This window comes from Ambystoma mexicanum, chromosome 4q (assembly GCF_040938575.1).
Source record: "Ambystoma mexicanum isolate Mex_15411 chromosome 4q, UKY_AmexF1_1, whole genome shotgun sequence".
Taxonomy (NCBI): domain Eukaryota; kingdom Metazoa; phylum Chordata; class Amphibia; order Caudata; family Ambystomatidae; genus Ambystoma; species Ambystoma mexicanum.
Genome location: NC_090928.1, coordinates 365,938,983 through 365,966,458, shown reverse-complemented (window position 1 = coordinate 365,966,458; position 27,476 = coordinate 365,938,983). Strand labels below are relative to the sequence as shown.

Genomic DNA, 27,476 nt, shown 5'->3' with positions numbered 1-27,476 from the left:
CCTCACCCTGTGACCGTGTGTGCCCTTTCTTGCTGCATACTTGCTGACAAACGAGCCTTGGATCCTTTTTACTCCATTCTCTGCTCCCTGTGTCTTCCATTCTAAGAGGGCCACCTTCGCCTCAGCACTGGAGTGCCTGGGGCTCTTTTCCTTTGTGACTTCGGATAGGCTGAAGCTTACTTCATCACAGCCTATTACAAGCCGTCAGGCTTGGCCGGCCCCCCCACAAGGACCCTGTCTGCTCCCTGTCCACTTCTGTTATGCTCCTGGTCGCTTGTGATGCTGTGTGTGCCTCCCACACCCCCCTGGTCGCCTGTGATGCTGTGTATGCCCCCCTAACCTCCCTGGTTGCCTGTGATGCAGTGTCTGCCCTCCTAGCCCCCTGGTCGCCTGTGATACTGTGTGTGTCCCCCACCCCACCTGTTGCATGTGATGCTGTGTGTGTCCCCTCCCCCCTCCTTGGTCGCCTGTGATGCTGAGTGTGCCCCCCCTGGTCACTTGTGATGCTGTGTGTGCGCCCCTCCCCTCCTTATTTGCCTGTGATGCTGTGTGTGCCCACCTGCACCCCCTGGGCGCCTGTGATGCTGTGTGTGCCCCCTCCCCCCCTTGGTCACCTGTGATGCTGTGTGTGCCTCCCTACCCCCCCCCCCCTGGTCGCCTGTGATGCTGTGTGTGCCACGCACTCCTCCCCGGTCGCCTGCGATGCTATGTGTGCCCACCTTGGTGGCCTGTGATGCTGTGTGTGCCCCCTCTCCCCCTGGACCCTTGTTATGCGTTGTGTGCCCCCCACAGCCCTATGGTCACCGGTGATGCTGTGTGTGCCCCCCTCCCACCCCTGTCACCTGTGATGCTGTGTGTGCCCTCACCTTGGTCACCTGTGATGCTGTGGGTGGCCCCTCCCCCCTAGCCACCTGTGATGATGTGTGTGACCCCCACGCCCTCTGGTCACCTGTGATGCTGTGTGTGCCCCCCATTGGTCGACTGTGATGCTGTGCGTGCCCCCCACACCTCCTTGGTCGACTGTGATGCTGTGTGTGCCCCCCAAAACCCCCTGGTCGCCTGTGATGCAGTGTGTGCCCCCACACCCTTTTCTTGTCCCAACATGGGGTAGGCACCATGTATTTGACCACTGATTTGACTTTTGCATCTGTGTGCTGCTGCCGCCCTGCAACTTGGGGTAGGCACCATGTATTTGCCCACTGACTTGACCTTTGCATCTTGCGTGCTGTTGCCGCCCTGCAACATGGGGTAGGCACCATGTATTTGCGTACTGCTGGACTTTCACATAGGTGTGCAGCTGCCCTGCAACATGGGGTAGGCACCATGTATTTGCCCACTGATTTGACTTTTACATCAGTGTGCTGCTGCCGCCCTGCAACATGGGGTAGGCACCATGTATTTGCCCACTGATTTGACTGTGCATCTGTGTTTTTCTGCCGCCCTGTAACATGGGGTCAGGATCAATGGATGTGATCACCATGTATTTCTATTTTGCACTTTGCATATGAAATGACACGTAAATCAAATTTAAACTCGCAAATGACAGTGACCCTATCGGACCTAGAGACACTTTCTGCCCCTATGAACTCTTGGATGACATGGATGCAAACAGAAATTATAACCTGGCTCGAGCGTCAAGGGTGCAGAGCTGTGAAGTCAGTCAAATGGCAGCTGCATGTTATACTTCAATCGGTTGCTTCGGTTATTATTCCATAAGCGCCTATGTGCATTATTTAACTATAACGTATCAGTGATTGGAGCCTGCCTTCCCGGCAATTTATGCGTGTCCAGAAGCAAAAATAAACTCACTTGGTCCCCAAAAAACACTGAGAGGTTTAATGCAGCCATCTTCAACACCATGGGACCTATGGAGGGAAGGAGCAGGATAGACTAGCTAAATCCTATAGGACCTTTTCTGGTCTTATTATAAGTCATCTTAAGTTTCTGGAAAATAATAACAAAAGGGGACTGGCCATTAGGCAGCCTTTCAAAAGTGATATCCGGGAAGCAACAAGAACCCTCAGGATGTCCCAGAGGTGACCAGGAAGCACTTTCCAGATAAAATTGAACAAGTCCTAGTGATAAAAAAGTTAAAAAGTTGGTTTAAAAACAAATAATTTTAAAAAAGGGATACAGATTGACCCCATCAAATTACTGTCCGATAACCTTACTGGACATTGATTCAACTGGACTGTACATGGAGAATTTGACCTTGATGTCCTCGGTCTCACTGAGACTTGGTTCACGGCCAGCTCTGTTACCATCTTTGACACGCTTCTACCGGACGGCTACAAGATCCTCTCCGCGCCCAGGCCCAACCGCTCTGGTGGGGGTGTAGCCCTTATCTTCCCCGAATGGATTCCTGCCTCAGACACTGCAGGCCTACTCTTCTTTTTAATGCCTCGTCTGCAGGCTCTCCCTCTCCCCTAGCCATTCTCTTACTGTGGCTACTATCTATCGACCACTGGTCAGATTTCTTCCTTCCTCTCTGAATGGGCGGATCTCTCCTCCTCTCTCCTGGCCTCAACTACTCAACTCCTCCTAATCTCCCAGACCTTCCCCTCTCTGTCCCACTTTCCACTCCTCTCTCCTGGAGTGATCACTTTCTCCTATCCTCCCACCTCACCCTCCCTACCCCTCAGGTCAAACCACCCACCTTCTCGGTCATCCGGCCCATGAAGCGTGTGTCAGTTGAGGCTTTCGCCGCCACCTTCTCACCCCTCCCTCCTCCTTTGGCTGACTCTCAGCCTGACACATCCCTCTCTACGCTCCACTCTTCTATATCTGATACTCTTGATATCCTTGCCCCTGTCATGAGAATCCGCCTGAAGCCCAAAGCCAAGTGTAACTCCTGGTATGACTCAGACCTTGTCACCCTAAAACTCAAATGCAGGGTGGTCGAGAGGAAATGGCGTGTTTCCTGCTCATCCTCTGACAAACTGGCCTGCCGCCTGCTGCAAAGGCAATACCGGCTCTCTGTCCTCACCAAGAAGAGAGCTAATATCCAAGCCCACATCTCTGCGGCATCAAACAACCCGGCTGAACTCTTTAAAATCTGCAAGGAACTGGCCAATCCTGCTGCAGTCTCTACCTCTCCTGTCCCTTCCCAGGCCCTATGCACGGCTCTGGCCTCTCACTTCATTTCTAAAACTCAGGACATCCTGTCTTCACTCTTCTCCTATCGTCTCCCTCCCTCTACTCCTTGCTCGTCCTCTGGCCCTTCTTCAGCCACCCCCTCGCCTTCCTTCTCTGCCTTTCCCCTTTTCTCTGCAGACAAGGTTTCTAGACAAGTCCGATCTATGAAAGCCTCATCGAAACAGGTTCACACCTGTTCCTCCAAAACGATCAAGGACCACATTGACTCCTTGGCTCCTGCTCTGGCTGATTTTTGCAATCACACCTTCGCCACTGGAGTCTTCCCTTCCCCCCTGAAGCACTCCCTTGTGCACCCTCTCCTTAAGAAACCCTCTGCTGACCCCTCCTGCCCGGCTAACTATCGCCCAATCACCATCACTCCCTTCCTGGGCAAGCTCCTGGAGAAACTGGCCATCTCCCAGCTAAATATTCACACCAAATCTGTTGGTTGTCTTCATGATCATCAGTCTGGCTTCAGAGCTGCCAGATGCACGGAAACTGCTCTCCTGAACATCCGTGAAGACCTGCTCTCCAACCTTGACTCCAATACCCCTTGCGTCCTCATCTTGCTTGATCTCCCCTCTGCCTTTGACACTGTCAACCATGCCATCCTGCTCGTCTGCGTGATAACATGGGTATCACCGGTCAGGCTCTGGCGTGGCTGACTTCTTTCCTCTCTGACCGACCCTCCCAGGTCCAACTTGGGTCCTTCCTCTCCGATATCTTTTTCTCTACCTGTGGTGTCCCCCAGGGATCTAACCTCTCTCCCTGGCTGTTCAACCAGTACCTGGCACTCCTTGCCCAACGCATTGCCACTCTCTGCCCCAACTTTCAGTGCTATGCGGATGACACACAGCTCATTTTCAGGCTACCCACCGCCTCCTCCTCCCGTTTCCTCATCTCTGATTGTCTGCCTGGTATCCAGGATTGGTGTGCTGCCAATGACCTCTGCCTTAATGCCAGTAAGACTGAGATCCTACTCATCGGCACACCCACTCCCTCCTTCCCTGCAGCCCTCTGGCCGGCCTCTCTTGGCCAACTTCCTGCTCCCACCTGCAAGGCTAAGAATCTTGGGGTTATCTTCGACTCCACACTATCCTTCTCTCCTCACATCTCCAACGTCTCTAAGGAGTCACATTACCAGCTGCACCTCCTCAGAGGTATTCTTCTTTTCCTCTCCTTCCCCCAGAAGCTAACCGTCTCCAGAGCCCTGGATCTCTCTAGGCTGGACTATTGTAACAGCCTCTATCTAAATCTGCCTGCCTCTACTCTCCGCCCTTTGCAACTTATCCAGAACAGGACTGTGAGACTTGTCCTTGGCCTCAAGCCCAGGGATCGTATCTCTCCAGGACTGAAATCTCTGCACTGGCTACCAGCGTCTGCGAGGATTAAGTTGAAAACCCTCTGTGTTGTCCACAAGGCCTACTGGGGCCTGGGGCCGAATTACCTTCAACTCTCTCTTCCCAAATATCTTCCTTCTTGAGCTCTTCGCTCATCTGCCTCCAACTCCCTCAGTATCAGACGCTTCTCTAAGCAACGAGTTGGTGGTAGATCTCTCTCTTCGACAGGGGCCACCCTCTGGAACAGCCTTCCTGCCTCCCTGAAACTTGAGGAGAACCATCTCCGGTTCCGTAAGCACCTCAAAACCTTCCTCTTTGCTTCCGCTTTCTCTCCCTCTCTCCCCTGCTGAATTCCTGGCTAAATCTGCACTGTTTAAAACAACTTGCCCACTCTGTCTGATTCGGGCGCAGGCACTGCCAGCTGCACACCTGCACTGCCTTCCCTGGCAACCCTGCACCAAGGGACTGTTTCTGTCTCCCTACAGTCCCCCTACCAGCACTTATGTCTGCACTTACCTTGCACTTGCCACCATATAGCTGTTTTATTATCTTATTTATTCTACTACCCCTTGTACTGCACTTTCCCCTCCCCTTACCACCCGCACTTTTCCCTTTTCCCCCCTCCCATGCACTTGCGCGATCTGAATGACACCTGGCCTAGTAGGATCGCTGTCTGTCGTCCCTTTGTTTTCCCCCCTTGCCTCGTCGTGCCTTGAAACACTTGTGTATAGGCGCGTTATAAATGCCATATCATATCATATCAAAATATTTGCTTCTGTCCTGATACAGGAACTAACCCGTTGGGCTGATGATAATAATATTCTTTGCCCAAATCAATTTGGCTTTAGGGCAGTAGTAAGCACATCCTGTGCAGGATATGTGGTAGATAAGGCTCAAGAATCAGTTTGGGGACAGGTCAGCATGAACATCTTTGCTGCCACCATAGACCTCTGCTTGGCAATTCCATCGGGTCAATCAGAGAATTGTTTGGACTAAATTAAGGGATCTGGGAATGCCGAGTGGCTTACTAAGAGTATTACTCCATCTCCATACAAACACATCCATCAGGGTTTGATTAAATTTGGATGGTGAACTCACTCAAGAGATCCCCACAGCGAAGGGTTTGCGCCAGGGATGCATCCTGGCCCCTTTTCTGTTCAACATTTACTTAGCAGATCTGGGTAGGATTATTAGTGAAACCTCCTTTAGCTTGCGGAAAATTAAGGGGCCCAGGATCCCGTGGATATCATATGCGGATGACATTGTGCTGATGGATCTAACCCTTGTTGGGTTGCAAAGGCTGCTGTGGGCATTCAAAACCTTTTGTGACAGTAACAACCTATTGATAAATACTGCTAAGGGGCACAAGAAAAGATCTTTGTGGTAGATTAAGAGCCAGCAAATAGAGGTGGTCAATGATTACTCATGCTTCTTTATTTCAGCTCAGCCAACCAAAACTGGTTTAATTATCGCTTGTAAGGAGAAGCCTATTAACTTGGCCATACAGTTGAAACATCTCAACAAGAAGCATGGAAACTTCTCGCTGTTACCTGTACGGAAATTCTATGAGACCAAACTTATTCCAGCTTTTATCTATGGCATTGAGATCCATCATCTGCTGGCCGACCAAGATTTTACCACCTGGAAGGATCTTTTTGGAAAAAGGCCTTGTCCTTGCCAGCAGCCATCTCCATGATAGCAATACGATTTGAGCTGGTGTTAGTCTGCTTGAATGCAAGGACATTATGGAGAAAAAAAAAATATTGTGCAGAAAGATGGAATTCCCACCAGCCGCTTCCCTGTTAGCTCCCTTTTCAAGAGAGTTGCAAGACCCTATAGATTGGCATATTTCATTTTGTAGAGCTTGGATTTATACAGACTCAGTTATGAGAGGGTAATAACAAATCCGGGAGGGGGTTTTAAAGTAAACTCTGGAGAGCAGACTGGTGTCAAACATGTGAGGATGTCTTAAAATATAAAAGACTCCCTGACTTGGAAATGGCGCACAAGAGGGTTGACACGTGCGCCTCCTACCACGTCCAATTTCCGTCTAGGAAATTTTGTAACACGCTTTAGCCATTTACGCTGAATATCCTACTAACAAAAGAGAATGCAGTCTAATGGAAAAAGAAGGGGTATGTTGATAACAGTTGTTGGTTCTGTGAGACTGAAGTAGAAGCGCTTAAACATTTAGTGCTCAAATGCCCTTATCTATTACGAACACATAGGACCCGTTTTGCACCATTTATGGGAACATTTCATATTGTATCGGAAGAGATTCTTTGGCTATACTTGCACACCCTTTCCACCTAGAATAGTCGAAACAGCCTGTATCAGTTCCTACATAAACTTGGCAGCTAATAAAGTGAAGCCGCCCATTTAAAGTGGATTGGGTGGGATTAGAAAGGTCTTTTCTCGTTATTCCTTAGAGAATCAAATAAATTGATATTTAAAATCTCTATGTATTTATCAACCTGGAAAGTGGATTTTGTTTCTCTTTTTTTTCTTTTTCTTTCATCTTTTCTCCTTTTTTTTCCATTTTTCCCTTTAAGGATGGCAAGTGAAATGATTATGCTGTATTAATGTATTGTGAATTATGTGATCGTTTTATGTATATTTTATTGCTGTTGGATTTTGTGCAAGGTTTTAACTTTGCAAACTTTATGCACAGTAAACAATTTAAAAAATGTTTTTATCATTCCAGCAATCACTAATTTACCGACATAGTTAAACACACAGTCCTCCCACCCTACACAACTGTCAAAGATAATGTCACAGTACTAGTCATCTCTGCCATGTAGGTCAATTATTATTATCCTGCAATGTAATTCTTTTATGTAATTTTCAAACCATGGTGTACCCAATTCCTAGACAGCCCATAGTAATATGAGGCCATAACAATGGCAGTTAGCAATACAAATGTCACATTTCTGGAATATGAATGTGGGATTTCAGGGCTTCTGCATAATTTAAGCCAGTAGAGCAATACAGCCCTAATCATAAGTGGTGGATGAAAGCACAAATCAAACCAAACTTTATTTTTGAGGTTTGTGCAGCCGGCAGGTGTGAGTTTTGCAGGTGGTACAAAATCACACTCTATCTTTTGTTCATATTCAGAGAGCTAATCACAGCCTACACATTTCTCAGGGAGAGTTATGATAAGAGCCCTAGGAAAGGAATTTTGACAACCACATAGAAGGCCCTGCTCACGACCTGTTTGTCAGTGTGTTGTCATTGGCTGTTAGAGGGAGGAATAAGGCTGATTCTCACTAGGAGAGGGTAGGAGAGAGTATGCATTAGCTATTTCAGATGATTTATTGTGTCTTTGTCTTTCATGTATTTTATTCCCTGTTGTGGCATTTTATTTTTTATTGTGTTCGTTTTGTCCCTTAAATATTTATTCTCCCTTTTTGCGAAAAACACTGAGAGAAACCTGTTCTGGAAAGCCCATGACACCCATTGTTAAAGCTTTTCAAAAGCTTCCCCTTTATTCTTCTTCCCCAACTATAACACCCTCCCCAAAAATTAGATTTGGGACGCCATTTTAAAAAAGCCTTTGTGACTCACTTTGTCAAAGATCTGTGAAACCCTTTCTCTCACCCCTTCCTTGCAGCGATTTGTGTGAGAGTTTCTTTTGAGAAGGCTTGCAATAGGTCATGCTCGACCTCTTGGAGAGCATATTGTATTTTGACGAGGAGAAAGTGGACTTGGGATAGATATGGTTGGAGAGTATTCTTCTCCTATCAAGAGATGCTAACAATTCATCTGAGGTTGTAGATATGGTAGGCTTGTGGGATGGCGAAGGTGTTGTCGACCAACTTGGGGCCTGTTAATGTTATTTTGGGGCATGGTGGGGAGCTGTCAAGCTATGGACAGCAACAGCATGAGTAAGTGGAAAGGATGGACATTCATACTAATATGGACACTTTAAATGAGCTGCATCAGAGATGGGGAGGTGGTGACAGTGGCTGCGTGTATGATGGAGGAGATGGTGGCTATGGGGAAAGTGAATATGGTGGAAGCAATTTAGGAGCTGTTGTGGCAGGAGGTTGAGAATGAACAGAGAAGAGGAAGAGGAAGAGGAGACGTGGCTGTAGGTGGATGTGGGGCAGGAGAGGGGAGTTGGAATAGCAGGATGGACAGCATGAGATGCAAGATGAGCAAGCATATACAGGACAGGAGGTGGAACATGAGGAGACAAATGCAAACAGGAGAATGCGGGGACAGCCAGAGGTGGAACACAAAGAGGCAGTAGTAGGCAGGGTGACAATGCGGAAGATCAGGGTGCTGATGTAGGCTAGGTGGAAGGGAGGCAGGATGTGGAGGAGTGTCAGCCAAAAGAGGAGGCTAATCGCGATGACGTTGGTGGATTCTTGAGACATGCGCCTTGACCGCTTGTTCAAGTTACCTTGGAGGAGCTGCAGGACATCTCACAGGATCCAAAGCTTAGCTAGATCAAGTTGCTGAAAGACGCTTACAGCCTGAGAGTGGCTTTGGGAAGTGTAAAACAAATGTTGAGAAGTGCTGAGAAATTATGGTAGTACATGAACCTAAAAAGGACCAAGAGTTGTGAAAGAACTAAATTGTCACTGGGAAACCAGCAAGAGGCTAGAAATAGTGAGACAGGAGTAAAGGAGAGACTGAGTATTCTTGACAAAGTGAGGAAAAACAACCATATGCAATAAGCTTAGTGTTGGAAAATAATAAAGAAAGTCTCTTTAAGGCAAAGTAGCAAGTTCTTGTGCTATTGATGGTACTGTGGTCCAAATGGTATGGAAATTACAATGAGTGACAGAACCAAGAGCAGGTTCACTAATCACAATTATATAAACCAGTGGGGAGACTAGCAGGAGCCAACCTTTAATTTATTCCCTGACTAACTGGAATGCTCTGCTCAAGAAGAAAGGATTCTATGTAATAATCTCGAATATTAAAGGCCGCACAAAAAAAGACAGGTTTTTCAGACGATTTTGTGCAGCTTTTAATATTCAAAATACATAAATGCCCGCTCCCCCCTGCCTTTTGAAATCAGGGGTTACACGCCTGAACCACCTTCAACCTCTTCCCACCCCAAAACTGCCTCACATACACATACTCACACTCACCGACACTCCCCCCGAGCCCCCTGTCCCACATACAAATACACACACAGACTCACACACGCACACCCCTTCTCCCCAGCCCCCTGCCCCTATCATACACACAGGCATGCAAACATGCACTTAACTGACACCTGTCGTTACAGTTAAGATTTAGAAAGACCGCTCTTAGCGTTCTCATAGCGGTCTTTCTAGATCGCTCTTTTTCATTTCCGTGAAAATGAAAAGGACATTTTCACTTAATACCCAAGAAACAGTATGATGTAGCCCGAGGCACTCCATGAAGTCTTTGAGACCAGTGAGGATGAACTGGGGGTCTGGATTGTTAAATGCAAGTGAAAGTTGAAGTTCTATTAGAGAGGCTTAGTAGCCTGCAAACAACCATGAAAAAACTATTTCAGAATAGTCTCATTGTTATGGGGAGATGGAAAGGGTGTCTGAAGTCAACTGAATAGGAAATCAAGCAACCTGTTGTTATATGAGTGAGTCTGACAGCTGTTTAGTGACTGCCCTCTCCATCACTTCAGGTTCAATGGCTGTATTCGCAATTAGTTGTGTATAGACAGAATTACGAATGCACAATCTAAAACAAAAGAACTCTTTGCCATCCTCCGAGAACTGGAGACCCCAGCAGCACAAGCAGAAGTCTGCATCAAAGACTCCCAATGGTTCACTAACATCCAGAATGCCTTATCGGACAAAATAATCTTACTTCAAACTAACATTGAACTTAAAAAAAGGACTACACAATTGTCTAAATCAGTCCCTTCATCCAATACTACTGCCAATGTCAGCACCACCCACCAATTCGAATTTAAGATGGTGACAAACGAAGAAGTCCTCAAAATCATCAACAGTTTTAAGCCTTCCAGGTGTCAAGGCGACCTGTGCCCAGCCGCGGTCATCAAGGACTGCGTTGCTTAACTCATCCCATTCATCACGAACCTAATCACCACCTCTTTTGCCAATAATATGATCCCAGTGGACCTTAAAAAGGCCTGGGTTCTACCACTCCTAAAATAAACATCTCTTGACCCTAATATACCTACGAATTATCGCCCCATTACAGCAGTCCCTTTCATTCTGAAAATTTTAGATTGTGTAGTATACCTACAAATACAAAATTATCTTGAGTCTAACAATCTCCTTGGTCTCCGACAATCGGGATTTTGACCAAGACATGGGACAGAAACTGCCCTATTAGATCTAAAAATCCAAATGGATGATCTAAAGCATAAAGGGAAACTAGCATTATTGCTCCTATTAAACCTCTCCGCAGAATTCGATCTAGTTGACCACAATATCCTTTGCCATCACCTAGAATTAGCTGCTCATTTCTCCCTGAATGCCATCCTATGGATTGAATTCTTTCTATCGGACATAACTACGACAGTCTTCTCCCCTAGTGCAGAAGCCCCACCTTCTCAGGTCACGTGCAGGGTGCTGCAAGGTTCTTGTGTCTCCCCCACGCTCTACAATATATTCACCAAACCCCTTTTCGGCCGCCTTGATGATTTGGGTGTCACCTACACCAACTACGCTGATGACACCCAAATCCTCATCCCTATCACTGGTGACCACAGCACGGACTCAGAAACCCTCAACGCCATATACCTAACCAATCAGACCTGGATGGCACACCATGGATTGTGCCTAAACGATGACAAGATGGAGTTGCTCCTTTTAGGATCAAAACCTCGCATCGCCAAACTAAATGATGCCTTCCAAACCTTTAGCATAGACGGCAACAGCATTCAAGTTGCTAAAGAAGGAAAAACTTTAGGTTTCTACCTAGACTCATCCCTCACTCTAAATAGACAAGTAAATGCTACAGCTTCAGCAACAGCCCACACTTGCAAGCTCATCAATGCTTGCAAACATTTCCTAACTACTGACAGGCGCATTACACTGGCCAGAGCCCTTATACTATCAAGACTGGATTATTGTAACGCCTTGTATGCCGGCATTAAGATGCAAAACATCAAAAAGCTCCAAGTACTTCAAAGCAATGCCTTGACTGCGGCTCTCAGCATTCCTAAAACCTCTCACATCTCTCAGATTGGGCAAGATACGCACTGGCTTCCTATACAGGAACGTATTAAATTTCTCACGTTTACTCACAAATGTTTAAAAAAAATTGCACCTACCTATATCGCTGACATTATATCTAGATCCCAGACTAATAGGCACACCCGATCAGCGTATCAGAACCTGCTAGCCACACCTACACAAAGCAGGTGGGAGCAGCTTCCCCACATTAGCTGCAAAACATTGGAATGCCCTTCCACCCAATCTCAGATCTGAAAACTCACTATGGAAATTCCGTTAAAAAACGGAATACTCATCTCTTTACACATGGCCTTGACACCAACCAATGTAATCATGCTATGTAACCTAAAGAATACTTTCCATATCTGCATACCTGTAACTGTAACAAATAAAGTAACCGATACAAACATTGCAATCTAATGCAATGTACTACTTAGCAATGATCTTTTTTGTGTACAGTGTGTACTACTATGTAAATTAAGCACATAGATGCCTACGGGTTAGGTGAGCTTCATAAATGCAAAAATAAATAGTAAATAAATATATGGAGTTACTTTGGGGTACACAGATGGATGTGATTAGTGGTGGATGTCCCATGCCTCATTTGGCCTCCCAGCACATCAATCTTCTTAGAAACAGGTTTTTGAACGATGTGTGTCAAATGACCAAATGTCTAATGTATACAATTTATTTCTGAAGTGTGCAGATGAATATAGTAAGTGCCACACATCTATGTTTTAGATTAATTACTGTAGTTAAAGCAATTATAAAAGTATGAACCCTGTACTAAAAAAATAAATATAAAATGCGCCCCCTACATGACATATAATGATAGACCAAAGTAGGTTTGATAAAAAAAAGAAAAAATGCAGAAACGAAAAGGAATAGCTCTTCACATCTAGAAATTAAAAACATATGTTACAGCCATCGTGCATTTTTTACTAAGATCTGTAGGCCTGTTAGAACAATATGAACAATGTCATACTTAAGAACATAATAACCAGGTTACTCACCGTAGTGACCACCTTACTCCTAGTCCATAGTCCCCTTTCCTCCATACTTATGGGACATCTCTCCGTCCTGTGGGACGGGACCGGAGCACTTTGTAAAAAGCATCCAAATTTTTCCAAAAATGTGTCCTTCCTCTCTTTCTTGCGCGGGGCCCGGCACGCGGCCGCAACCCCGCCCACCTTGGCTCCGCCCTGCGCATCGCCCATCAGTCCTTTTCTATCGCCAGGTCAGAGACCTATTAGCAATAACAGAGGAACCTTATTAGAGGGGACTGCGGGCGGGCGTATGGAGGAAAGGGGACTATGGACTAGGAGTAAGGTGGTCACTACGGTGGGTAACCTGGTTATACTCCTACATCCCGTCCCCTTTCCTCCATACTTATGGGAGATTCACAAGCACTCCTTATAGGAACTACGGGTGGATAGAAAACCCCTTACTGAAACAGGTTCTTCAGCACAGCCTGACCAAACTGAGCATCAGCTCTTGAGCTCATGTCGAGACAATAATGCTTACAAAAAGCCGATGGGGAGGCCCAAGTAGCTGCCCTAGCGATGGACTCCAAGGGGACGTATTTCTGAAAAGCAACCGCGGCTGCCTTGCCCTGCACCAGGTGTGCATGAATACCCTTAGGAGGTTTCAGCCCTTGGACGGTGAAAGATTCTGTGATGCAGGCGGCGATCCACCGAGAAATAGTCGCCTTAGACGCCTGCTTACCCTGAGGGTTGCCGAAGGTCACAAAAAGTTGAGAAGAACTCCTAAACTGAAAAGTCCTGTCCAGGTAGAATTTAAGAGCCCTTCTAACATCAAGACAGTGCAGAACCATTTTAGCCTCTGAGGCAGGGTTCGGAAAAAAGACTGGTAGGGAGATCGACTGATTCAGATGGAATTCAGTTACCACCTTCGATAGAAAGGCCGGGTTTGTTTGTCCGCAGGACTACCTTGTCCTTGTAAAAACCAAGAAAGGATGCTCCACTGACAAGACCTGGAGCTCACTCACTCTCCTTGCTGACGTAACAGCGACCAGAAAGGACACCTTCTGGGATAAGTACTTGAGGTCCACCGTAGCCATCGGTTCAAAGGGTTTATGGCACAGCGCCGTCAGGACTACATTAAGGTCCCACGGCGGATGCGGACTACGAACCGGGGGGTAGAGACGTGTCAAGCCTGCAAAATGCCTCTTAACCACTGGGTTACCCAGAGAATAAGAACAGACTTGAACTCAGGCACCATGCCGCCAAGCTGAGCGATTGTGGGGAGGGGTGCCACATCTACTGTTCCCCTTGATGAAGAAGATCGGGAGTTACTGGTAACCTGATCGGCGGATACACTGACAGGTGTTGAAGTTCTGAGAACCAAAACCTGGCCGGCCACCACGGGGCTATGAGTAGAAGTGAACAGTTCACAGAGTTCTTCAGCTTCCAAATTGCCCGATGGACTAGAGGCAGAGGCGGGGAGGCGTAAGCTCTCATGTTGTGCCATGGAATCTCGAGAGCATCCCCCAGAGAGGAGGCTCCCAGCCCCCCTCTGGAGGCATACTGATGAAGCTTCTTGTTTACCGCCATAGCGAAGAGGTCCACCTCCGGTGTGCCCCAACGCGAGAAAATCCATGAGAGGACCTCTGCCTTCAACTCCCACTCGTAGCTAACAACTGTCCGCCGGCTGAGGGCATCCGCTGTGACATTCAGCTGGCCCGGGATGTGTACTGCAAGCAGCCAGACACCATGAACCACGGCTCACTCCCATATCTGGATGGACAGATCCACGAGGGGGGAGACTTCGTTCCCCCTTGCTTGTTGATGTAATACATTGACACCACATTGTCCGTCCGTATGTGGACCACCTTGTTGGCAATGAGCGGTCTCAATGCCTTGAGCGCTAGGAAGATCGCCAGAAGCTCCAAATGATTTATGTGCAGGAGCTTGTCCTGAGGCGACCAAAGGTCCGAGACCTGAAGAAGATCTATCGTCGCACCCCACCCCAGAAGGGAGGAGTCCGTCGTGATCGTCACCGTGGGGGCTGGGTCCTGAAACCCCGCACCCACCGACAGGTTGCTGATAGATGACCACCAATCCAGGTCCACTCTCATGGAATCCGGAATCATTATCAGCTTGGAATCCGGGTCCACAGCCTGACGCCAGGAACTCCAAAGAGCCATCTGGGTCCGTCTCACCTTGAGACGAGCAAGAGGAAGAGCCAACACGCACGAGGCCATGAGGCCCAGAAGCCTCTGGAACCACCAGGCCGACATGCTCTCTGACTGCGCAAACATCTGACACATGGCTAACAGATCCACCATTCTGTCCCCGGTCAGGTACACTCTGCAGTCGATCGTGTTCCAGCGAAAACCCAGGAAAATCAGGTCCTGCGAGACCGTCATGGAAGATTTCCGCCACTTCACCGACAGCCCAAGATGGAACAGGAGCTGAAGGAGAGTCTGGAGATTGCCCGCTGCTGTCAGCGGACAAGGGCTGCGTAAGAGCCAGTCGTCCAAATATGGATACACGTGGATACTCTGGAGACGAAGATAGGCCGCAATCACCGACATCATCTTCGTGAAGACACGCGGCGCCGAGCTGAGGCCAAAAGGAAGCACTCGAAACTGGAAGTGCTCCTCTCCCAAAGAGAAGCAGAGATATCTCCTGTGTGGGTTCCAATTCAGGATATGCATGTACGCATCCTGAAGATCCACGACGCTGAGCCAATCGCCCATCAGCAAGGAGGACCGTATCTGGCCGGGCGTGATCATCTTGAATTTCTCTTGGGGTAGGAAAAGATTGAGCTGGGAAAGGGCTAGGATGGTGCGCAGGCCAGCCTGGTTAGGTTTGGGTACCGTAAACAGCCGGGAGTAAAAGCCCTCCCCTCGCTCCCCAAGGGGAACTGGTTCCACAGCCCTGAGGTCCAGAAGTTTCTGAACCTCGGCTTTGAGGGAGGGCAAGCCCGACAGCTGAAAAGGAGGGTTGAGGGGTGGGGTAGGGAGTAGAGGTAAGCGGAAGCCCGCTCGAGCGACTGACAAGACCCATTTGTCTTGTGTGATGGCCTGCCACGCCTCCCAATGAGACGCGATGCGTCCTCCCACCGGGGTCTCATGCGAGCATGGAAAACCCTCATTTAGCAGGTTTACCGGTGGCGGTGCCACCTGAACCTGAGGAGGAGGCTGAGGAACGGGAGAAAAAATGCATCCATTGTTGCCTACAGCGTTATTCCCTGCAGGGGTATCCACTCTGCGAGACTTGCAGTCGATGAAGCCCCTAAAGCCAGAGGAAGGTCGACTTTGCGGCAACGGTCTCTGGGTTTTGAAAGGAGCCTTAACCAGGACAGACAAGGACTTAGCTGTGACTTGAACGGTACCCTTGGCTGAGTTCCCCCTGTACACACGCTCTCCTCACCTGAGCTTTCCGAGTCGATGGTATCTTGCAGGCCTCGACGTGCCATGTAGTCTCTCTCCTTCTTCTGGTGCGTGGGCTTGTCACGGAGAGAAGCCACTGTGGCCGCTGGGTGAAAACAGCGGCTCAGTGACCTCCTTTCCGGAACCAAGCCAGAAAATACAGGGAAAAACCCGCAAGGGGAAAAAACCCTGATAAGAGGTGTCAAGTCTTGTCTCAGAAGGCCAGTTGTTAGCAGATCAAAGAAGGAAGCGAAGGATCTCCAACAATGAGGGTGTGGCCACAGAACGTCCAAGTCCAACGGCAGCAGTAGGCCTGAAGAGCAGGTGGAGAAGGCAGCAGCTGAAATGGCTGAGGTGGAGGTAGAAATCTTCCAAGAAAGCACTGCGGAGGAGCACGGGAGAAAATCACGCTGACTGGACTCAAAGAGCAAGGGAAGAAGAACGGGTGAGAGAAAGAGAGAAAGAGAGAGAGAGAGAGAGAGAGAGAGAGAGAGAGAGAGAGAGAGAGAGAGAGACCGCCGGAGAAAAAGGCACAGGTAGCGCCGCCCAGGGAAGGCGGTGGAGAAGAGTAACCACGGGGGAAAAAAAACCCTGAGTAGTTCCAAAGCGAAGTGCAGAGGAAGAGCGAAGGACCCAGAGTCGAAAGGTAACAGAGGGGGTTGCAACGCAACGACCTGCCGGGAGGCGGGGATTTAAATACTCCCGGCAGCGTTGCGTCCCGCGTTTGGAGCTGCGGCAGCGAACACAGAAAAAGGACTAAAGTAACCTTCCTCTGCGTCCTCTCAAACTCCAACGCGGAAGACATCGCCAGTCACGGCGACGGCCGCGACTGCGAGCGACAGTATGCCCCCCCCTAGAGTGCAACCACCCAGGCTTACCCGGGTGCAAGCGATGAAACCTGGCCACCAACTGAGGGGCATGTATTTGGGAAGCTGGCTCCCAGGAATCCTCCGATACCAGGTAGCCCTTCCAGGACAGGAGGTATTCCAACCGACCACGAAGGAATCTAGAATCACGAATGGCAGAAACTTCGTATTCATCCTGATCGACAGCAGTGACAGGAAGACTCTGGTTGAGAGGCCGGCGATGTGGATCTGAATAGTAGGGTTTAAGAAGAGAGGTGTGAAAGACAGGGTGTATGCGTTTGAGAGATGGAGAGAGTTGTAGACGATAGGCAACAGGATTGACCTTAGAGAGAACGAGGAAAGGTCCCAAGAAACGTGGAGACAGTTTAGAAGGTTTTGTCCATCTGGGAAGGAATCTGGTGGACAAGCACACCTTGTCCCCAGGTTTCCATGAAGGTGCTTCCCTGCGATGTTTGTCGGCTTCAACCTTATTCCGCTGTCTACAATCCACCAAACTTAGCAGTGCACTGTCCCTGGCCTCCTTGACATTTCTTAGCACCTCTTCCGCAGTTGGAGAGTTGGAGAAACTGGGCACCTCGGGCATTAAATAACGCGGGTGAACCCCGTAGGTACAACAAAAAGGGGATACGCCTGTGGCAGTGTGCCTGGAGTTGTTGTAAGCAAATTCCGCAGTAGGGAGTAGAGAAACCCAATTATCTTGATGCTGGGAAATAAAGCATCGCAAGTACTGCTCCAAGGTTGCGTTGAGTCGCTCCGTTTGGCCGTTCGTCTGTGGGTGAAACCCAGAGGAAAGGGCCCTTTCCACTCCCAATCGAGTACATAAAGGCGTCCAGAATTTGGAAATGTACTGGCTTCCTCGATCGGATATTATCTTGTCGGGGAGGCCATGAAGCTTGAAGATATCTCGGGCAAATGTTTCTGCCATCTTGGTGGCAGAAGGGAGTCCTGGAAGAGGAGAGAAATGTGCTAGCTTGCTTAGAGAGTCCACCGTAACCATGATACATGTGCATGTCTCAGAATCAGGAAGTTCCACTATGAAGTCCGTGGAGATGAGTCCCCACGGGCGAGTCGGCATCTCCACTTGGGTGAGAAGTCCTAGGGGCTTCCCCGAGGCATATTTGACTCTGGCACAAGTTGGGCAGGTCCTTACGTAGTTGAACACGTCTCTCCTGATGTTGGGCCAAAGAAACGACCTCGAGATAAGTTCCAACGTACCATTTCCACTTCTGACGTGAGTCATGACACCATTTAAGAACTTTCAACGCAGCGACCCTTCAGGGATATACCACCTCTTCTTGTAGAAGACCCAACCGTCCTTGATTTGGAAAGGGGAATCAGCGGAAAAAGAGATATGAGGAGCCTCTTGTGCAACCGCACCCTTGACCTCCTGAAGGAAAGAACTCACCGTGGCTAGGATCCGATTTCTGTGGAACAATGGCTCAGACCTGACAGCTACCGTTTCCAAGTGGGAATCCTTGCGAGACAAAGCGTCAGCCAGATGATTGAGAGACCCAGGGATGTACGTGATCTGGAAGTCGTACTGCGAAAACAAGTAGGCCCATCTAGCCTGCCTGGAGTTTGAACATTTCATGTCCTGTAAAGCCTTTAGGTTCTTATGGTCGGTGCGAATGAGGAACCGATGACGGGCACCCATGAGAAGGTGCCTCCATTCCTCACAAGCCAATTTCATCGCCAACAATTCTTTCTCCAGAACTGAGTAGTTGAGTTGGCTGGGAGAAAGAGTCTTAGAGAGATAGGCGACAGGATGCTCCACCATGTTGAAGGACTGAAGCAACACCGCCCGACCGCTATAGCGGAGGCGTCCGTCTCCAGAATAAATGGAAGAGTTTGGTTGGGATGCTGCAGAATCGGGGCAGAGCAGAAGAGGGTTTTCAGATGACAGAAACTTCTTTCCGCCTCAGTAGACCAGGAAAAAGGATAGGCCGTCTTCTTGAGTAGGCGGGTGATGGGAAACACCACCTCCGAAAAGTTTGGAATAAATCTCCTGTAGTAATTCGAAAGACCCAAGAACCTCTGGACCTCTCGGACGGAGATCGGGGCTGGCCAGTCAAGAATAACGTGCACCTTGTCAGGATCCATGGCGATCCCTCCTTCTGATAGAACATATCCCAGATAATGTACCGAAGGTACAGCGAATCTGCACTTCTCCTCCTTGACCAGTAGATTGTTCTCCTTAAGACGCTCCAAAACTCGTCGTACTTGTGCTATGTGATCTCTCATGTTAGGGGAAAAAACCAAGATATCATCTAAATAGATGATGACCGAGATGGAAAGCATGTCAGAGAACATTCGGTCCATGAACCTCTGGAATACCACTGGGGCGTTCACCAAACCGAACGGCATAACCTTATACTCAAATAAGCCCAGAGGAGTACGAAACGCGGTTTTCCATTCGTCACCCTTGGCAATCCGCAACAGATGGTATGCGTTGCGAAGATCCAGTTTGGTAAAGACTCGAGCACCTTGCACTGCCTCAATAATGTCCGTGATTAGGGGCATAGGATACCGGTCACGGACTGTCACTGTATTTAGGCCCCTGTAGTCGATGCAGGGTCTAAGGTCGGCGGAATCTCTTTTCTTAATGAAAAACAGAGGAGCTCCTGCTGGAGACTTTGAAGGTTGGATGAGACCATTTTCCATGTTGGTATCCAAGTATCTCCGAAGAACTTGTCTCTCGGTTTGGGTGAGAGCAAACATCCGTCCGAATGGAACCAAGGCATTGGGCTCCAGATCGATAGTGCAGTCTTCTGGCCTATCGGGTGGAAGTCTGGCATGGAGGTACTCCTGAAAAACCTCTGAAAACCCAGAGCAGAAATTGGGTAAAGCATGGATACCCACATGGTTGTTGGGAAACACCTTGACTGGCTGAAGATCAGCTCGACCTTCCAGTGAAAAACAGTTGGTTGCGCAATACGGGGAACTGAAACTTATCTGATTCTCGGTCCAGTTAATCAGAGGATTATGTCGACTGAGCCAGGTAATGCCCAAGATGATGGGGAAGTGGGCAGCCCTGATAATATCAAAGCTCAAAACTTCCTCATGTTGGTTGATCGTCAAGGAGAGATCTTCAGTGGTATGGGTGATGGGACCTGAGGACAAAGGCGAACCGTTCACACCTTCCACCTTCTGACCTTCTGCCCGGGGGATCCGACGGAGACCCACCTTGTCTGCCCACAGGGTGTCGACGAAGTTCCCTGCCACGCCACAGTCCAATAGAGCCAGTGTTTCCACCTGATGGTGTCCGAGGTTGAGTTGTACTGGAATGACCATCAGCCTGGAGTCCTCCTTAGATTCGGAGGAGGTCACTGACAGAGAGACATAGGGACGATGTAGATTGCTCGAAGACCCTCGGTCGCTTGTCCCTACTGACGCCGAGGGTAGTCGTTTCCCGACCTCTTGCTTGACAGTTCTGTACAGTCTCTGAGAAGATGTTGCTCTGATCCGCAGTAGGCACACAGTCCTTTCTCTCTTCTGCGATGTCTTTCAGCTGCGGACAAGGGCGCCCTGGTGGCACCGATCTGCATGGGTTCTTCGGTAACAATGTTAGTAGAGCGACCAGGGAGAAAGGTTACAGAGGGGTCTGAGGTATGGCCAGGAGTTCTTTGCTTACGACGTTCAACTCGTCTCTCTTGAAGGCGATACTCAATATGAAGGGCAGCAGAAAGCAGATCTGAAAAAGTAGGAGAACGAGGAGATCTGGCTAGCTCGTCTTTAATTTCCTCCTTCAGTCCTCTTCTGAAAATGGCATACTGTGCTGTCTCGGGCCATCCTGCTCCGGCTGCTAATGTCTTGAAAGAGGAGATGTATGACAAAACGTCTAGCGAGCCTTGCCTGACATCCAACAGGTCTTCGCAGGCTGTAAAGGAGAGCTCGGGTCGTTGGAAGGTCTGCTTGAGAAGATTCTGAAAACCCGAATAGTCCTGCAGAATGGCGCTTCCACTAGTCACCAATGGGGTGGCCCAGGACAGAGCGTTTCCAGTCATGTTGGATATTAGGAAACCCACCCGGGCCTGATCTGTAGCAAAGGTACGGGGTCTGAAAGTGAAATGAACCAGGCATGCTTCAAGAAACTCCTTCACCTTCTTGGGGGAGCCATCAAATTTCCCAGAGGACAGCGCCATGGGTGGCAATTCCGAGGGAGTCGGTTCCCTAGCCGCAACCATTTGTTTAAGCAAAGCGTTCTCAGTCTTGACCCCTTGTAGCTCCTGGGACATGGCCTGGAAAGCCTTCAACAGCTCTTGGACCTGTTCCTCAGCTGACATCGTGATACTCTTTGGCGTTGCAATCTGTGACTTGAACGGTACCCTTGGCTGAGTTCCCCCTGTACACACGCTCTCCTCACCTGAGCTTTCCGAGTCGATGGTATCTTGCAGGCCTCGACGTGCCAGGTAGTCTCTCTCCTTCTTCTGGTGCGTGGGCTTGTCACGGAGAGAAGCCACTGTGGCCGCTGGGTGAGAACAGCGGCTCAGTGACCTCCTTTCCGGAACCAAGCCAGAAAATACAGGGAAAAACCCGCAAGGGGAAAAAACCCTGATAAGAGGTGTCAAGTCTTGTCTCAGAAGGCCAGTTGTTAGCAGATGAAAGAAGGAAGCGAAGGATCTCCAACAATGAGGGTGTGGCCACAGAACGTCCAAGTCCAACGGCAGCAGTAGGCCTGAAGAGCAGGCGGAGAAAGCAACAGCTGAAATGGCTGAGGTGGAGGTAGAAATCTTCCAAGAAAGCACTGCGGAGGAGCACGGGAGAAAACCACGCTGACTGGACTCAAAGAGCAAGGGAAGAAGAACGGGTGAGAGAAAGAGAGAAAGAGAGAGAGAGAGAGAGAGAGAGAGAGAGAGACAGAGAGAGAGAGAGAGAGAGAGACCGCCGGAGAAAAAGGCACAGGTAGCGCCGCCCAGGGAAGGCGGTGGAGAAGAGTAACCACGGGGGAAAAAAACCCCTGAGTAGTTCCAAAGCGAAGTGCAGAGGAAGAGCGAAGGACCCAGAGTCGAAAGGTAACAGAGGGGGTTGCAACGCAACGACCTGCCGGGAGGCGGGGATTTAAATACTCCCGGCAGCGTTGCGTCCCGCGTTTGGAGCTGCGGCAGCGAACACAGAAAAAGGACTAAAGTAACCTTCCTCTGCGTCCTCTCAAACTCCAACGCGGAAGACATCGCCAGTCACGGCGACGGCCGCGACTGCGAGCGACAGTATGCCCCCCCCTAGAGTGCAACCACCCAGGCTTACCCGGGTGCAAGCGAGGAAACCTGGCCACCAGCTGAGGGGCATGTATTTGGGAAGCTGGCTCCCAGGAATCCTCCGATACCAGGTAGCCCTTCCAGGACAGGAGGTATTCCAACCGACCACGAAGGAATCTAGAATCACGAATGGCAGAAACTTCGTATTCATCCTGATCGACAGCAGTGACAGGAAGATTCTGGTTGAGAGGCCAGCGATGTGGATCTGAATAGTAGGTTTTAAGAAGAGAGGTGTGAAAGACTGGGTGTATGCGTTTGAGAGATGGAGAGAGTTGTAGACGATAGGCAACAGGATTGACCTTAGAGAGAACGGGGAAAGGTCCCAAGAAACGTGGAGACAGTTTAGAAGGTTTTGTCCATCTGGGAAGGAATCTGGTGGACAAGCACACCTTGTCCCCAGGTTTCCATGAAGGTGCTTCCCTGCGATGTTTGTCGGCTTCAACCTTATTCCGCTGTCTACAATCCACCAAACTTAGCAGTGTGCACTGTCCCTGGCCTCCTTGACATTTCTTAGCACCTCTTCCGCAGTTGGAGAGTTGGAGAAACTGGGCACCTCGGGCATTAAATAACGCGGGTGAACCCCGTAGGTACAAAAAAAAGGGGATACGCCTGTGGCAGTGTGCCTGGAGTTGTTGTAAGCAAATTCCGCAGTAGGGAGTAGAGAAACCCAATTATCTTGATGCTGGGAAATAAAGCATCGCAAGTACTGCTCCAAGGTTGCGTTGAGTCGCTCCGTTTGGCCGTTCGTCTGTGGGTGAAACCCAGAGGAAAGGGCCCTTTCCACTCCCAATCGAGTACATAAAGGCGTCCAGAATTTGGAAATGTACTGGCTTCCTCGATCGGATATTATCTTGTCGGGGAGGCCATGAAGCTTGAAGATATCTCGGGCAAATGTTTCTGCCATCTTGGTGGCAGAAGGGAGTCCTGGAAGAGGAGAGAAATGTGCTAGCTTGCTTAGAGAGTCCACCGTAACCATGATACATGTGCATGTCTCAGAATCAGGAAGTTCCACTATGAAGTCCGTGGAGATGAGTCCCCACGGGCGAGTCGGCATCTCCACTTGGGTGAGAAGTCCTAGGGGCTTCCCCGGGGCATATTTGACTCTGGCACAAGTTGGGCAGGTCTTTACGTAGTTGAACACGTCTCTCCTGATGTTGGGCCAAAGAAACGACCTCGAGATAAGTTCCAACGTACCATTTCCACTTCTGTGTCCGCCTAGACGTGAGTCATGGCACCATTTAAGAACTTTCAACGCAGCGACCCTTCAGGGATATACCACCTCTTCTTGTAGAAGACCCAACCGTCCTTGATTTGGAAAGGGGAATCAGCGGAAAAAGAGATATGAGGAGCCTCTTGTGCAACCGCAGCCTTGACCTCCTGAAGGAAAGACCTCACCGTGGCTAGGATCCGATTTCTGTGGAACAATGGCTCAGACCTGACAGCTACCGTTTCCAAGTGGGAATCCTTGCGAGACAAAGCGTCAGCCAGATGATTGAGAGACCCAGGGATGTACGTGATCTGGAAGTCGTACTGCGAAAACAAGTAGGCCCATCTAGCCTGCCTGGAGTTTGAACATTCCATGTCCTGTAAAGCCTTTAGGTTCTTATGGTCGGTGCGAATGAGGAACCGATGACGGGCACCCATGAGAAGGTGCCTCCATTCCTCACAAGCCAATTTCATCGCCAACAATTCTTTCTCCAGAACTGAGTAGTTGAGTTGGCTGGGAGAAAGAGTCTTAGAGAGATAGGCGACAGGATGCTCCACCATGTTGAAGGACTGAAGCAACACCGCCCGACCGCTATAGCGGAGGCGTCCGTCTCCAGAATAAATGGAAGAGTTTGGTTGGGATGCTGCAGAATCGGGGCATAGCAGAAGAGGGTTTTCAGATGACAGAAACTTCTTTCCGCCTCAGTAGACCAGGAAAAAGGATAGGCCGTCTTCTTGAGTAGGCGGGTGATGGGAAACACCACCTCCGAAAAGTTTGGAATAAATCTCCTGTAGTAATTCGAAAGACCCAAGAACCTCTGGACCTCTCGGACGGAGGTCGGGGCTGGCCAGTCAAGAATAACGTGCACCTTGTCAGGATCCATGGCGATCCCTCCTTCTGATAGAACATATCCCAGATAATGTACCGAAGGTACAGCGAATCTGCACTTCTCCTCCTTGACCAGTAGATTGTTCTCCTTAAGACGCTCCAAAACTTGTCGTACTTGTGCTATGTGATCTCTCATGTTAGGGGAAAAAACCAAGATATCATCTAAATAGATGATGACCGAGATGGAAAGCATGTCAGAGAACATTCGGTCCATGAACCTCTGGAATACCGCTGGGGCGTTCACCAAACCGAACGGCATAACCTTATACTCAAATAAGCCCAGAGGAGTACGAAACGCGGTTTTCCATTCATCACCCTTGGCAATCCGCAACAGATGGTATGCGTTGCGAAGATCCAGTTTGGTAAAGACTCGAGCACCTTGCACTGCCTCAATAATGTCCGTGATTAGGGGCATAGGATACCGGTCACAGACTGTCACTGTATTTAGGCCCCTGTAGTCGATGCAGGGTCTAAGGTCGGCGGAATCTCTTTTCTTAATGAAAAACAGAGGAGCTCCTGCTGGAGACTTTGAAGGTTGGATGAGACCATTTTCCATGTTGGTATCCAAGTATCTCCGAAGAACTTGTCTCGCGGTTTGGGTGAGAGCAAACATCCGTCCGAATGGAACCAAGGCATTGGGCTCCAGATCGATAGTGCAGTCTTCTGGCCGATCGGGTGGAAGTCTGGCATGGAGGTACTCCTGAAAAACCTCTGAAAACCCAGAGCAGAAATTGGGTAAAGCATGGATACCCACATGGTTGTTGGGAAACACCTTGACTGGCTGAAGATCAGCTCGACCTTCCAGTGAAAAACAGTTGGTTGCGCAATACGGGGAACTGAAACTTATCTGATTCTCGGTCCAGTTAATCAGAGGATTATGTCGACGGAGCCAGGTAATGCCCAAGATGATGGGGAAGTGGGCAGCCCTGATAATATCAAAACTTCCTTATGTTGGTTGATCGTCAAGGAGAGATCTTCAGTGGTATGGGTGATGGGACCTGAGGACAAAGGCGAACCGTCCACACCTTCCACCTTCTGACCTTCTGCCCGGGGGATCCGACGGAGACCCACCTTGTCTGCCCACAGGGTGTCGACGAAGTTCCCTGCCACGCCACAGTCCAATAGAGCCAGTGTTTCCACCTGATGGTGTCCGAGGTTGAGTTGTACTGGAATGACCATCAGCCTGGAGTCCTCCTTAGATTCGGAGGAGGTCACTGACAGAGAGACATAGGGACGATGTAGATTGCTCGAAGACCCTCGGTCGCTTGTCCCTACTGACGCCGAGGGTAGTCGTTTCCCGACCTCTGGCTTGACAGTTCTGTACAGTCTCTGAGAAGATGTTGCTCTGATCCGCAGTAGGCACACAGTCCTTTCTCTCTTCTGCGACGTCTTTCAGCTGCGGACAAGGGCGCCCTGGTGGCACCGATCTGCATGGGTTCTTCGGTAACAATGTTAGTAGAGCGACCAGGGAGAAAGGTTACAGAGGGGTCTGAGGTATGGCCAGGAGTTCTTTGCTTACGACGTTCAACTCGTCTCTCTTGAAGGCGATACTCAATATGAAGGGCAGCAGAAAGCAGATCTGAAAAAGTAGGAGAACGAGGAGATCTGGCTAGCTCGCCTTTAATTTCCTTCTTCAGTCCTCTTCTGAAAATGGCATACTGTGCTGTCTCGGGCCATCCTGCTCCGGCTGCTAATGTCTTGAAAGTGGAGATGTTTGACAAAACGTCTAGCGAGCCTTGCCTGACATCCAACAGGTCTTCGCAGGCTGTAAAGGAGAGCTCGGGTCGTTCGAAGGTCTGCTTGAGAAGATTCTGAAAACCCGAATAGTCCTGCAGAATGGCGCTTCCACTAGTCACCAATGGGGTGGCCCAGGACAGAGCGTTTCCAGTCATGTTGGATATTAGGAAACCCACCCGGGCCTGATCTGTAGCAAAGGTACGGGGTCTGAAAGTGAAATGAACCAGGCATGCTTCAAGAAACCCCTTCACCTTCTTGGGGGAGCCATCAAATTTCCCAGAGGACAGCGCCATGGGTGGCAATTCCGAGGGAGTCGGTTCCCTAGCCGCAACCATTTGTTTAAGCAAAGCGTTCTCAGTCTTGACCCCTTGTAGCTCCTGGGACATGGCCTGGAAAGCCTTCCACAGCTCTTGGACCTGTTCCTCAGCTGACATCTTGATACTCTTTGGCGTTGCAATCTGTGACTTGAACGGTACCCTTGGCTGAGTTCCCCCTGTACACACGCTCTCCTCACCTGAGCTTTCCGAGTCGATGGTATCTTGCAGGCCTCGACGTGCCAGGTAGTCTCTCTCCTTCTTCTGGTGCGTGGGCTTGTCACGGAGAGAAGCCACTGTGGCCGCTGGGTGAGAACAGCGGCTCAGTGACCTTCTTTCCGGAACCCAGCCAGAAAATACAGGGAAAAACCCGCAAGGGGAAAAAACCCTGATAAGAGGTGTCAAGTCTTGTCTCAGAAGGCCAGTTGTTAGCAGATGAAAGAAGGAAGCGAAGGATCTCCAACAATGAGGGTGTGGCCACAGAACGTCCAAGTCCAACGGCAGCAGTAGGCCTGAAGAGCAGGCGGAGAAGGCAGCAGCTGAAATGGCAGAGGTGGAGGTAGAAATCTTCCAAGAAAGCACTGCGGAGGAGCACGGGAGAAAACCACGCTGACTGGACTCAAAGAGCAAGGGAAGAAGAACGGGTGAGAGAAAGAGAGAGCGAGAGAGAGAGAGAGAGAGAGAGAGAGAGAGAGAGAGAGACCGCCGGAGAAAAAGGCACAGGTAGCGCCGCCCAGTGAAGGCGGTGGAGAAGAGTAACCACGGGGGAAAAAAACACCTGAGTAGTTCCAAAGCGAAGTGCAGAGGAAGAGCGAAGGACCCAGAGTCGAAAGGTAAACAACAGAGGGGGTTGCAACGCAACGACCTGCCGGGAGGCGGGGATTTAAATACTCCCGGCAGCGTTGCATCCCGCGTTTGGAGCTGCGGCAGCGAACACAGAAAAAGGACTAAAGTAACCTTCCTCTGCGTCCTCTAAAACTCCAACGTGGAAGACATCGCCAGTCACGGCGACGGCCGCAACTGCGAGCGACATTAGCTGTCTGAGTGCTATCCTTCGTCTTGGTGAGCTCTACATCTGTTGTAGCATGAAAGAGCTCATTCCCATCGAACGGAAGGTCCAGCACCTTGTCCTGCACTTCTTTTGAAAATTTAGTTGCATGCAGCCACGTCTGCCGTGAGGTATCAACCCC

General features: G+C 49.5%; 1 protein-coding gene across 1 annotated transcript in view; it reads right to left on the bottom strand.

Annotated features, from left to right (window-relative positions):
* Positions 1–27,476, bottom strand: part of ACTN2 (actinin alpha 2) — a 324,822-nt gene that overhangs the window by 180,836 nt on the left and 116,510 nt on the right. The window lies entirely within an intron of this gene.